We start from the raw sequence: 11840 nt of genomic DNA, 5'->3' as shown, positions 1-11840 counted from the left end.
GCAGCAGGTGCTTTTGTCTTTAATATTGTCTCAAAATATATTAACGCCTAATTGATTTTAGTTCAGGCACGGGGACACCCTGCAGCACTGTTTCTCTAGATATGTGTAGATCTTTCCTAGGTCAGTAGCAAAAACTGACCCAATATGTCACTTTGTCTAGGAAAAGTATTATATTGCCCTACAAACATCTATCTAGAAAGTGCACAAAAGCAGGAAAATAAATTCATTCACATAATTCACATGATAAATATGCACGCAGTTTAACATTTCTGCTTGGGATTTCCATACTGACCTTTGGCAGAAATTCTTTTCAGTTAGAAAAACTGTTCAAATAATCATCAGCTACACCAAATTAATTATTTCTGGTTTCAGATACTCTCTCTGTAGAAAACTACCATTTTAGAGTTTGTGTTTGTCATTTAACAGTGCAGCCCTTTCTACATGTGAAACTACTTTGTGATGGAGGAAGAATTTGCATTTTGTCTTTACATGTTGCAAGTATTCCCATCGACTTCAAATGGCCTTGAAATCAACGGAGCTGTCACATCCATAAGTCATCAGAGTGTCAGCCAGACCTTTAAACAGCAACCACCATGTCTAGCTACTTCTGCAAAAGAATCCAGTCATTTACATATAGCACTTTTGAACCCACAGATGCCATACTCTCATCAGAGGTTTGAAGAGGGAGAAATTAAACCATCATGTGTCTCCGTAGGGCCCACTATAAAATTTAATCTTCTTTCTGTTACTTCAAATGAACAGCGTTATAATGAAGTTATTAGTAAGCTTAAAGATGTTTCAAATTAGGCTCAGTCTTGTACTAAAGCAGCCTAGAAAATATAGAAAACATGGACCCTTACTTATTTGTGATCATACATCTCAGATGCTTGTCCTTCAAACTGTTTATGTGGTCATTTCACAATCTCATCAAGCTTCTACTACATGAATGAAAATAAAACAATTGTTATGGCAACATGCTGAGACAGTATTTATAGTGCTTCACACAAACAAACAGGTTGACAAACAATAGGAAGAAAATGGACATTAAATTACCTCAGCTGAAGAGAAAAAAACAAACATATAATGAAGTGGAAAATTATGCCACTAAAGTTTGCTCATTATACATGTGTCTCTGCCAGTTATTACTGAAGTCACTCTATTTTCTGCATAAATATATGCAATATGCATAGTTTAAAAATTGTTTCAAACATCCTATTTTATTTTCAATATTTACAGAGACACTGAGAGAAGGATGGGTGGCTAAATACATATAAGGTGAGACAAAAATATTTCATTATGGAAAAGGGTATCATAATATATAAAAATCAAGACAGAGGTAGAAGAATAGTTATAATAAATCATTTTGACATTAGTTAACATCACTCTGAGGAATTATGTGATTAAGCATGGCAAAATAAGAGAAGATATATATTTATGTTCAATCACACACAAGTGTTTTGAGCAAATGAAAAGTAAAAAAATCCCAGCAATTAACAGGATAATTAGAGTATTATAAACTGGTAGCAAGAAAGTGGCTTTTTAGGTTCAACCACTTACTAGATTAATTTTTTATCTCTTTAGTTAGGCAACAGAAGGGCATAAAAACATATTTTTCCACACAGGCATGTGTAATCTCATTACATTAATTACATGTAATTAGGATGGCATTTTCTGGACAAGATTACATTATTGAAATCTGAAAAAAAATCAAAAAGCTGTCTAATTTGAAAATGAGTTATATAAAATTTGGATGCTTTGACATAGGGATGGATAATTTGGATATGATCCAATATAAAATCTGATCCCAGCGTTTTACATTTTGAACTAGAAATGTAGACAGAAAACAGCAGAAGTTATACATGTGTATATACACTGGTCATACAAGTTCTATACCTTGAGGTAGTTTTGAGACAAACAGTAATAGGTTTAGTTAAACTAACATTTTCTTTTTACAGCTATACAGAAATTTAGAAAGATGACCCCATATCACTGCCTTGAGGCAGTGCAAGTGTAACGACCAGAGTAGATGATCCGGCAGGGAGGTTTCCTTTACATTAGAAAAATACATCTCAGGATCTTTGTATGATCTGAATGATTTAAACAACAAATGAATGGAAGACTTGTGCTGCTACTTTTCTTTGTCACAATTGAACACAAATCTCTGTGTTTTGCATTCAGGCACACCAGCTCACCTAAGACAGTAATTTAAATACAAATTCCCTCCCAGAAATTCCCTCCCAAATCTTGATGCGAAATGTTTGTACTTTGCATTTGTCATGCTGCTGGCTGATACCCAACTTTAACTAAAATTCACATTGCTTTAACATTGCCAGTTTTGTGTATCTAGATTGGAAGAACAAGAAGTTATCTGTGTGCATCTCTGTCCCAGCTGCTTATGTGTGTGTCCCCACCCCACCTCCAGGCTCAGCTGAGCTGACACACTTCTTTGTGGGGCTGCAATGTCACCAAGACCAGTGAGCTCACCTGGCTTGAAAGTAAAAGGGTTTTACCTTGGGGTGGTTTTGGCCTGCATTGTTTCACTGTTTCACCCAAGAGTCCAGCCTCATGAAAGCTTATGTTAGCACAGCAGAGCAGATGAAGAGGTTGGAAATTCTTTAAACTGCTGTCGTCATGGAAGCTGACACACTGAGACTACAATTTGAGTGGAGCAGCATACGCTATTTTCCCATATGAAACTGATATCATACCACATTAAATGTTCTGTATCTCCAACAAGACTATATTTTTGGCCCTTGTAGGCAATGGGAACCAGATTTTCACTGCCCATAGCAAACATTTGGTAATAATCTGCAAAACAACAAAAAACCCCTCTAATTAAAAAAAAACAAGTGAAATACATTGAATATTCTTTCTTACAAAGAAAATAAAATGCTTAACATAAATGTTAATGTTTTTCCAGGGTTTCTTTTAAAAATTTCTGTTTCAAGTCATTGGAATATGAATGAAAATTGAAATTTGTCAATTATCATTTCATTATACTGCTGGGGATCAAAAAGTGTACCAAGCGCTCCAAAAAGTGCCCATGAATCTAATCCTAATTTAAGGTACCTAATTCTAATTTAAGGTACTTTATTATATTCTAAAAGACTAATGGAAAAATCTGACCTGGGAATCAACTAAAAGTCAGGAAAGACAAGGATTTACTTAAGGCCAGTCAGAATGCTTATTTCAAAAGCATATCTTGTCAAACCAGCATGATTTCTCTGCTGTTCATTGTGAAGAAAAGTGCCTGAGAAAGGGTTTTTTTTCCATTTAGTTTTTTTATTTCTGTCTGCCTCAGAATTGCATAACATAAGCTGTCAGGAGCATTGGAGTTTAACTTTGTATTGCATGACACACTTTTTCTTAAAAAAAAAAAGCTCTATACAAAATAAGAAAGATGTACATTGAACAGATTATGACTTGGCTATAGTATACTTCAGTGTAGGAACTCTGTTTAATGGTGATCAGTACTCTGTGTTATTCAGCACCTCTGTCATTGATCAAAAATTAAACACAGCATTGAATCTAGTCTACTTTGCAAAGTCATTCGGAAAAAATGGATAATTAGTGGACCAAGACAATAACATAAAGCATTCCTGTATTGCTTAGTAAATTCACAAAATTAATTTAAACACCACTAAACACAAAGTAAAAAATCTAGAAAGATGTGACTACTTACAGAATGATGGACAATATCCTGGAAAGATGAGATTCAGACAGGAAGTGCTGGATGAGCAATTTGACATTCATTTTCAGTGGTTTGCATAACAGTCTTCTGCAATGGCAAAAAAAAGCATACTTGTAACACTGCAGAGTCAGTTAAGGCTAGCATTTTCTAGCTAGCTATTTCTTAAAAATGACATTATCAGATCGTTCAGAAAACAAACCATAAACATATTTAAAGGTGGAGGGAATGTCTTTCTGTAAGAGATTGTAAAAAGTCCTTCTGCTTACTTTATAAAAATGCAGACATGCAGACAGAAAGGGAATTTGAATGTGTTGTATAAAACCTTCTTGTGGAACTATTCTCTGAAGAGTGTCCAATCCGGTGGCAAAAAACTGAAACCAGACAAATACAAATGAAAAATTATGACCACTCTTTGAACATTGTCAGGAATAAGTTAATGAAGAAAACTATCAAGAGAAAAGGTTTGTTCCATAACTGTCAATATGTCTGAATGGAAAGCCCAACCCCAAAAAAACAGGTTATAGATCAGCATCATCCCTGATTCAGCCCAGATCATGCCCTACAGGGTGAAATCTCTCCATTTGACATATCAAGGTAAAATGCATAATCTAGTGTTTCATTTTTGCTTTAAACTATTAGAATGCCTGCTCTCAGTGCCTGGGGGCTTTTACACGTTATCACCCAACGACAAAAAATCTATTGTCCTGTGTTAAATGAACTGCTATTTTTAACATTGTTTTCAGTGTTACTCTTCACAAGGTACAGGTCTAAGATCAATTTTCAATAAAAAGAAACATCTGCAGCCTCTTACATTGGAGATCAGAGGTTGTTGGTAGGCAAAAGAAAGGCCCATTATCAGGCTAATATTTTCACTATATTCTCCAATTCAGAAGACCTCTGCATATGATTCTTTAAAGGAATGACATTATAACCTCCTTTTTTCATTAATAAAACTCTAGAGCTTCAAATATTAGCATGGTTTTCCCATGTAGTTTTCTGGAACAGACTCCTCTTGCCTTAGTGGGGGGGAATTCCCTCACATATCTATCTCTACTCTGACATGCCCTTCCCAATACTTTTTTTTTCCTAATGTTAGAGATTTTCTTAAAAGGGCAGTGTTCTAGAAAGCATTGTGTGTGACATATTTAACAATTTAAGTATGGCATACTTTATATAGTACAAATGCACAAATATGTGGTTTTTAAACAGCCAAGGCCTTTAACACTCATGCTCTAGAAACCAACTGTCATTAAAATACCAGTCAAATGGTGCTCAAATGAGCCTCAGAAAAATTTTGGGATGCACAATGACTCAAAGCCTGAAGTCTTGCCACGTGTGGATTTGGGTTTGTGGCTCTGGTCCTGGAATTCACCCCGCAGAGACTGTACAACACACACCACGAAGGCTGGGGTGGGACACGAGCTAGGAACAGGACCATCACAGCTAGCAAAAAGAACAGAGGGTCAAACTGGTCAGAAAAATTATTAAAGAGCATGAACAATGAAATTCTGCCTTTTCCCTGGAGATTTGCTCACATACTAGACTGGGCTGTCTGTCTGATTGGCTTTTTTGAACATGCATTCCCAAGCCTTTCCTGAGTCAGGGATGACCAGCTCCCTTCTCGCCATCAGGTGTCCAAGGAGGAGCTGGGGAAGTGGCTCTGCTTGCCTCTTGAACTGAAAGGTTCAATGCCACCCACCACTGATAGCACTGCAGGAAGAAATGCAAGATTTCAGACAAGATTCAGGGGCACAAAAGGAGATGACTGACACCTCCTAATGCAGAATCCACTAGACGGGAAAAGGCTTTGATCAAGAGGGCTGAACTGGAGGAACATATGTCTAGAAATATAATTCTTTGCATGAAGTACAAGATATTTTGGACAGGCACTACAGCAAACTCTTATTTGATGGTTCTTAGACTTCAAAGCGCTTATGGTATTAAATCTGAGACCTCATCTACCTTGCATTTATGTATTGTTATTATAGCTATGTCTCAAATAGCTACATTCTCTTTTTTAGGTGTACTACTTAGTTTCAGCTGTAGTCTAAACCTGAGCTTTTTCCAAAATATTGTTACACCTCTCCACGTTGTTCTAGTAAGAGCTCAGACTTGGGTAATCTGCACTGGCAGACAAGACTTCTAGCATTCTTGTCTCCCTCATACTGTCAAAAAGGCAAACAAGATACAAGAGAAGGGTCAGAGCATGCCAAGGTCCATTCACACTTCAAATAAGCTTATCACAGAGCATCTGTGACGTCCCTAAGGCCTTGCCTTCCCTTCCTCTTTTTTCTCCTAGAAGCTGATGAGGAAAACAGATTTTGAAAATACCTGGAAGCGTGAATTCACACAATGAGTAAATGCTTTTATAACCCTTTAAGCAAAGCAGATTGACAGCTTACTGAAAAAGAAGCACTTCTAAACACAATGCTTCATTAACCAGCTAAAATGAAAACTTCTTTCTGCAAATAAAGTGGCATCTTCTTGAGAAATATATTCTAGGAAAATGCTGCAGCTGTCATTGTGAAAAGTGACAAAATATTTTGCCTGACAAAATCTTGATAACATTTCATTTTACGTTTCAGAGATTTATACTCATGGATTCATATTTTCAAGGCCAGAAGGTCCCATTAGATGCCTTGCATGACACACATCTTTGAATTACAACTCCTTATTCTTGTACAGTTTTCAACAATTTCTGTTCTACCTAACACTTATCTTTCAAAGAGGTGTCAAGTCTTGAGCTGAAGAACTAGGGATGTTATTTCATCTCTTTTATGTTTTCCAATTGCTTTGAAATACTTGCAACCAACTTCTTACCTTGAAACTTCAGTAATTATTATGGATATTTGGAATATTTAAAATACTTGAAAACAAACTGCACAGATTAAATACTTATTGAAAGAGTACTAATGTTTAAAATCTGAAGGGTTAGTGGCTATGAAAAAGTTAGATTAAAATAGGAAAATTTAATTTTTGCAAAGCAGAAATTGATTAAATATATCTGGAGAGTATACATGAAATAAAACCATTTGCACATCTAGTCAGACTTGGGGAGTTGGCTTCACTTTGTTGTAGATATTTTTAAATGAAGACTGATAATTGATGAACTAGTTTGTCAGACAAACCCACCATCCGGGTGTGCAAAATTACACAGCCCTTCAGATTCCCAGTTGCATAGCCCAGTTCAGATTCCCAAAATCTAAGATGTGCCTTCCTTGCCAATACCTTAAATTAATCTAAGGTGACAATACAAACTCAATCCCTTAGCTGCATAAAGAGTTTTACAGCTGCCAATGCAGACACTGAGTTTGTTTCCTTCAAATTTTCATCTTTACATGGGAAATTAGTCAAGCATATGTTTGTTTTTGCCTAATAGGCATAAAACTCTATGTACATAAAACAAGGATGCAACTGAATAGCAACTAAAGTAAACTTGGGAACAGAATATGCATCTTGAAAAAAACTATAATGAAACTTCTACAGGCCATCAGTTAGAGTAGATGTAGCTAATGACGTTTTTAGTAGTTAAAATGTGCAAGCTTCATTTCGAGGTTCTCCTTAATTTTCCCTCTAATATCTATCTCATGAGATACTCAAATGCTTAGTTGATGTGATAATGTAATTCATATCTCTTTGTTTGTAGGTTAGGATTGTTGCAATAAGGGAATGCTAATAATTTCAGAAATGTTTTGGATAACTTCCTTACTGGTCTTAACTGCTGGCTTTAAACGGGACAACAAAGGAAAGGTTTACAATAGCTGCTTTCATATGACTTAAATACTTCATGGAATTCTACTGGGACATGTAATGCAAGGAATTTCTGTACTGCTCTTCTAGTATTCAGTGGAATGAAAAAACAGAAAAATATTTACCAAGAAAAAAGCATAATCACAGCCTATCAATACATTTTCACTAGTTTCTGCCTGATAGTAGATTTTTATCTTCTGCATGAAAGATCAAATTAGACTCTGAAAAGAACTATTAAATGCTTTCTTCCATATATTAATATACCAGCAGAATCAGCAGAAAATATAGCGCTGTTTTCTCCTTCCTTAGTATTAGTTTTCCATTCATTTAGGTTTTTCCCACATTAAGGATGTTCTGAGATTTCATAAAAAAACTACTTTCCAGAAGACTTTTTCTATTTGTGCCCTTGTACTACCAGTAATATCTAAAGAAGAAGGGAGTGTGGTAAGAATTTAAAATAAGTGTATCAGGACTTGGTAGACAAGTGCTTTCTCACAGCCAATACTGGGAACTTTCTTCTAAAAATTTAGACGTAAATTAATGATACACAGGGGAATAAAGGTAAGAATAATTATATTTCCTGAGTCTAAAACAGTGGGTTAACTATTTAGCAAAGTATCTAGTAATCCTTTAACCACACTTTCTAAGCAGTATAAAACACACAAGGTTTTACTTTTACAGAGTAATACACTTGATCCAGTTTACACTTGAATGAGTTTGCAATGTTTGAGGTATACATCAGATTTATCGAAGAGGAACACCAAGAAAAAATAGCAATTTTAGCAAATTATATCATGCTGGAATTGCATTTAGTGTATCTGCAAATGTGCAAAGAAGCAATGATCCTCATAGATAAGATAGACATGATTTAAATTTTTTTTTGTCTGCCAGAATAAAAGATTTACCAGATTCTTATTTACAACTGTGGGATGCACACAGGGGAAAAAAAATTAGTCTCAAAAAGCTTCCACCTGATATCATACCACCACAATTCAAGAGAAAATTGCTTATGCTTTCTTCCTCACTTCTGAATTCTTTCGAATTAAAATCAATAACAAAAAGACATTGGTAAAAATTGTAATTGCAGTTTCTTTAGTAGGGAAATAACAATTAGGAAATTCAGTTTTCATAGTTTTTGTTTATACTCCTACATATTGTGGGAGAAAACATCTGCCCAGGATAATAGATTGTTTTGGTCAATAGATTGTCCAGTTTACAGAATGACGGAAGTTTTCAACTGTTTATATCTAATATTCTAACAATGGTCTCAAGTTAAGTATTATGTTTAGAATGTGGAAATTACAATCATGTGGAATGGATTAGTATTTAACAATGTAAGATACTTTTATCACATACTCATTGTTTTACACTCTGCTTGTTTTCATCAGATAAAATCAGTCACAAAACCCACATCAGGCTAAATTTCTCAGATAATTCAGACATAGACGTATATGCATGTGCAATTATTGCAGTTACATGAACAAATCAGATAACTGTATACACAGACACAGTGAATTGTGCACACTTGTAGATATAATTATGCTGCCTCTATATCTGTTAAGGTAATTGCCTACATGTAGAAACCAGGCCTGCAATTGCATTTGCATTTTAAACAGACATACATCTGGCTAAATAGTCATAAAATCAAGCTCAAAATCCTTAACCTCTATAATTCATAAGAAGTATTATTGACTTAATCAAAATATGAAGAATTAGAATAATGGAAAGCATGAAAGTTCCCTTTACTAAATTTGTAAATTTGTTTATAGGTCTGAAGAATGTTCCTTAATAATCTTTACCTGTGTGAAAATTATCTTGTTTCAGACAACTTATTTTTTTCTATTTTGTCCAGACCAAGATAACTTTTCATGCAACTTTACAGAGGGAGTAATGGTCAGAATCCACCGTGGAGTTCCTGTCTCCTGCTTTTACTGCTGCAATATATCTTTTTTTTTTCAGAGATATTTTACTCACTTCTGTGCTCAAGGACCAGGCTTCTGCTGGTGTAAACTGCAATAGGATAGCTAATTATGTCAGTCTATTTCTTTTCCAGGTTATAGTGGGTAAGGCCTGGTTCTTTTATTTAAAATCAAACCTTCTTGTCATGAGTTGACACTGGCTGGACACCAGTATGCACAAAAGTCCCTTGCTCACTCCCCTGCTGCAGCTGGACAGAGGAAAGAAAATTTAACAAAGGGCTCAGGAGAGAGATCCTTCATTAAATACCATCAAGGGCAAAACAGGCTCAACTCAGAGATATAAAGTGAATTTATCATTAACAAAATCAGGGCAGGAAAATGAGGAGTAAAATAAGTGCTTAAAACACCTTGTCCCCACCCCTCCCTCCTTCACAGCTCTATTGCCTACCCCAGCGACACAGGGAAATGGCAATGGCAGCTGAAGTCAGCTCATCACGCTTTGTTTCTCCTGCTGCTCGGGGAGAGGAGTCATCATTCAGCTGCTGCACCGTGGGGTCCCTCCCATGGGAGACAGTTCTCCATGAACTTCTCCAGCGTGGTTCCATCTCATGTGCAATACCTCTCTGCAAACTGCTGCAATGTGAGTCCATCCCGCAGGCAGCAGCACCCTCAGACTGCTGCAGCACGGGTCACTCTCCCACGGGGTGCAGTCCTTTAAGGACAGGCTGCTCCAGCATAAGAGCAGGGCCCCTCTCTCCATGGCTCTCCCACGGGGCCTTAGCCTCCTCTAGGCACCCACCCACTCCATCATGGAGCTCCTGCATGGGCTGCAGGGAACAGCTGCTTCACCATGGTCTTCACCACGGCCTGCAGAGGAATCTCAGCTCCACCTCCTCCCCCTCCTTCTCCACTGACCTTGGGGTGTGCATAGTCGTTCTCCTCATATATTCTCATTCCCCTCATCTCCAGTCACAATTAAACCTCCTCCACAAGTTTTTTGATTTCTTCTTAAATGTTATCACAGAGGTGTTACCATCATCTCTAATTGGCCCAGCCTGGGCCAGCAGTGTGTCCATCTTCAGACCCAACAGGGATTGGCTCTGCCAGACATGATGGAAGTTTCCAGCAGCTTCTCACAGAAGTCACCACTTTGGCACCCCGCTATCAGGCCCTGCAAAACAATACACTTCTAAATTTCTTACTCCTGTGGTTTTCTACGAAAGTTTTGCAAAGCCTAAGAGGCACTTAGACACTTTTTCTGCCCCGCTAAAAGGTTAAGGAATCTTACCACTATCCTTAATTGAAACAAGCATGAGGTTCTAGCCTTCACTCTTTAGAAGATTCCTCAGCTAAAAGTTTCCATCTATTTATATATTTAGAGATCATTCAGTAAATTACTTGGAATGAGGAAAACCTGGGACTGATATCTTAATGTTTGAGTCTTCTTGTGTGTAAGGAACTGGACTTTCGACATTCCTCCGTAATATATTGATATACATCAAAAAACAGTTTGGCTCTTGGAATATATTCTCCTCTTTCTGAGAATAATCTGGGGTGCCCAAATACCTGCCAACCATTCATGAACAAAAACAGTTCTTTCTTTTAGGGTGCCAGTACCTGGAAGCCTACTGCAAGACAGATCTCTGTTGTTCCAATGAAAAACAAACAAACAACAACAAAAAAAAAAACTCGCCCAAAATACAACCAAACAAAATTTGCCTCCAAAAGTCAGTTTTGTTGTATTCCTAATACTCTGGAACAGCTATAGCAACGACAGACTCTCAGCTTTTACTAGGCTTTAGTTTGGAGTTGATCAGCTTCAACAGCTGCATTAAGAAACAGTTTGGAAACAGCATTCTCTCACGCTATACTATCTTTTATTAAAAAATCAGCACACAACATTCTCAAGTGTCCCTGAACAGAGTGTTCTCAATATTTATGCATCACATGTTTATTAAGTCAGTACAATTACAACCTTCATGTATATACTGTTATTATACTAGATCATTAAATGCTTTTAAGTATTGTTCCAAATCCTTTTCCAGAGCAGCTGACTCTTCTCACATTTTTGCAGAATGCAAAAAGCATTCCACTCAGTCTTCATCTTGACTGAATCCAGCAGTATTTCCAGTTTATATAAGGGCAGTGTTTCTGCCAGAATAATTCTTAGGCTTAACAATGCAGAACGCAAGTGTCACTACACATCTACACAGCTCAAGGTGGGAATTTGCTCTGTAGCTTAAATTTGTGTATGTTTACATTTTTTGCAAACTTATTTACTCAGAAAGTCCCATAATGCATAACTTTTTCATTTCATAGGATGGTGCATTCATTCATCAAACTTATTTCAATTACACTATTGGTTGGATATCACTAAAAGTTAATAACCTCTTCTTCTGTGTACTGTATTTTTTTGTATTTCAATTAGGAACACAATCTGCTGAAATGTAGACAGTGAGCTTGTATAGGAGAGAACAGTT

General features: G+C 36.6%; 1 long non-coding RNA gene across 1 annotated transcript; it reads right to left on the bottom strand.

The window, feature by feature from the left end:
- Nucleotides 1–1198: 1198 nt before the first annotated feature.
- On the bottom strand, nt 1199–10334 carry LOC148184354 (uncharacterized). The gene is made up of 4 exons (XR_015772573.1): nt 10276–10334; nt 3958–4062; nt 3683–3778; nt 1199–2808 (listed from the first exon to the last, which is right to left on the bottom strand). It is a non-coding gene; the product is annotated as an uncharacterized LOC148184354 (long non-coding RNA).
- Nucleotides 10335–11840: the final 1506 nt, after the last annotated feature.

The sequence above is a fragment of the Pseudopodoces humilis genome, chromosome 5 (assembly GCF_049639895.1).
Source record: "Pseudopodoces humilis isolate 2021_Gansu_Grassland_sample_001 chromosome 5, ASM4963989v1, whole genome shotgun sequence".
Lineage (NCBI taxonomy): Eukaryota > Metazoa > Chordata > Aves > Passeriformes > Paridae > Pseudopodoces > Pseudopodoces humilis.
Note: the sequence above shows the minus strand (reverse complement) of the source record. Positions and strands in the feature narration are given on the sequence as shown.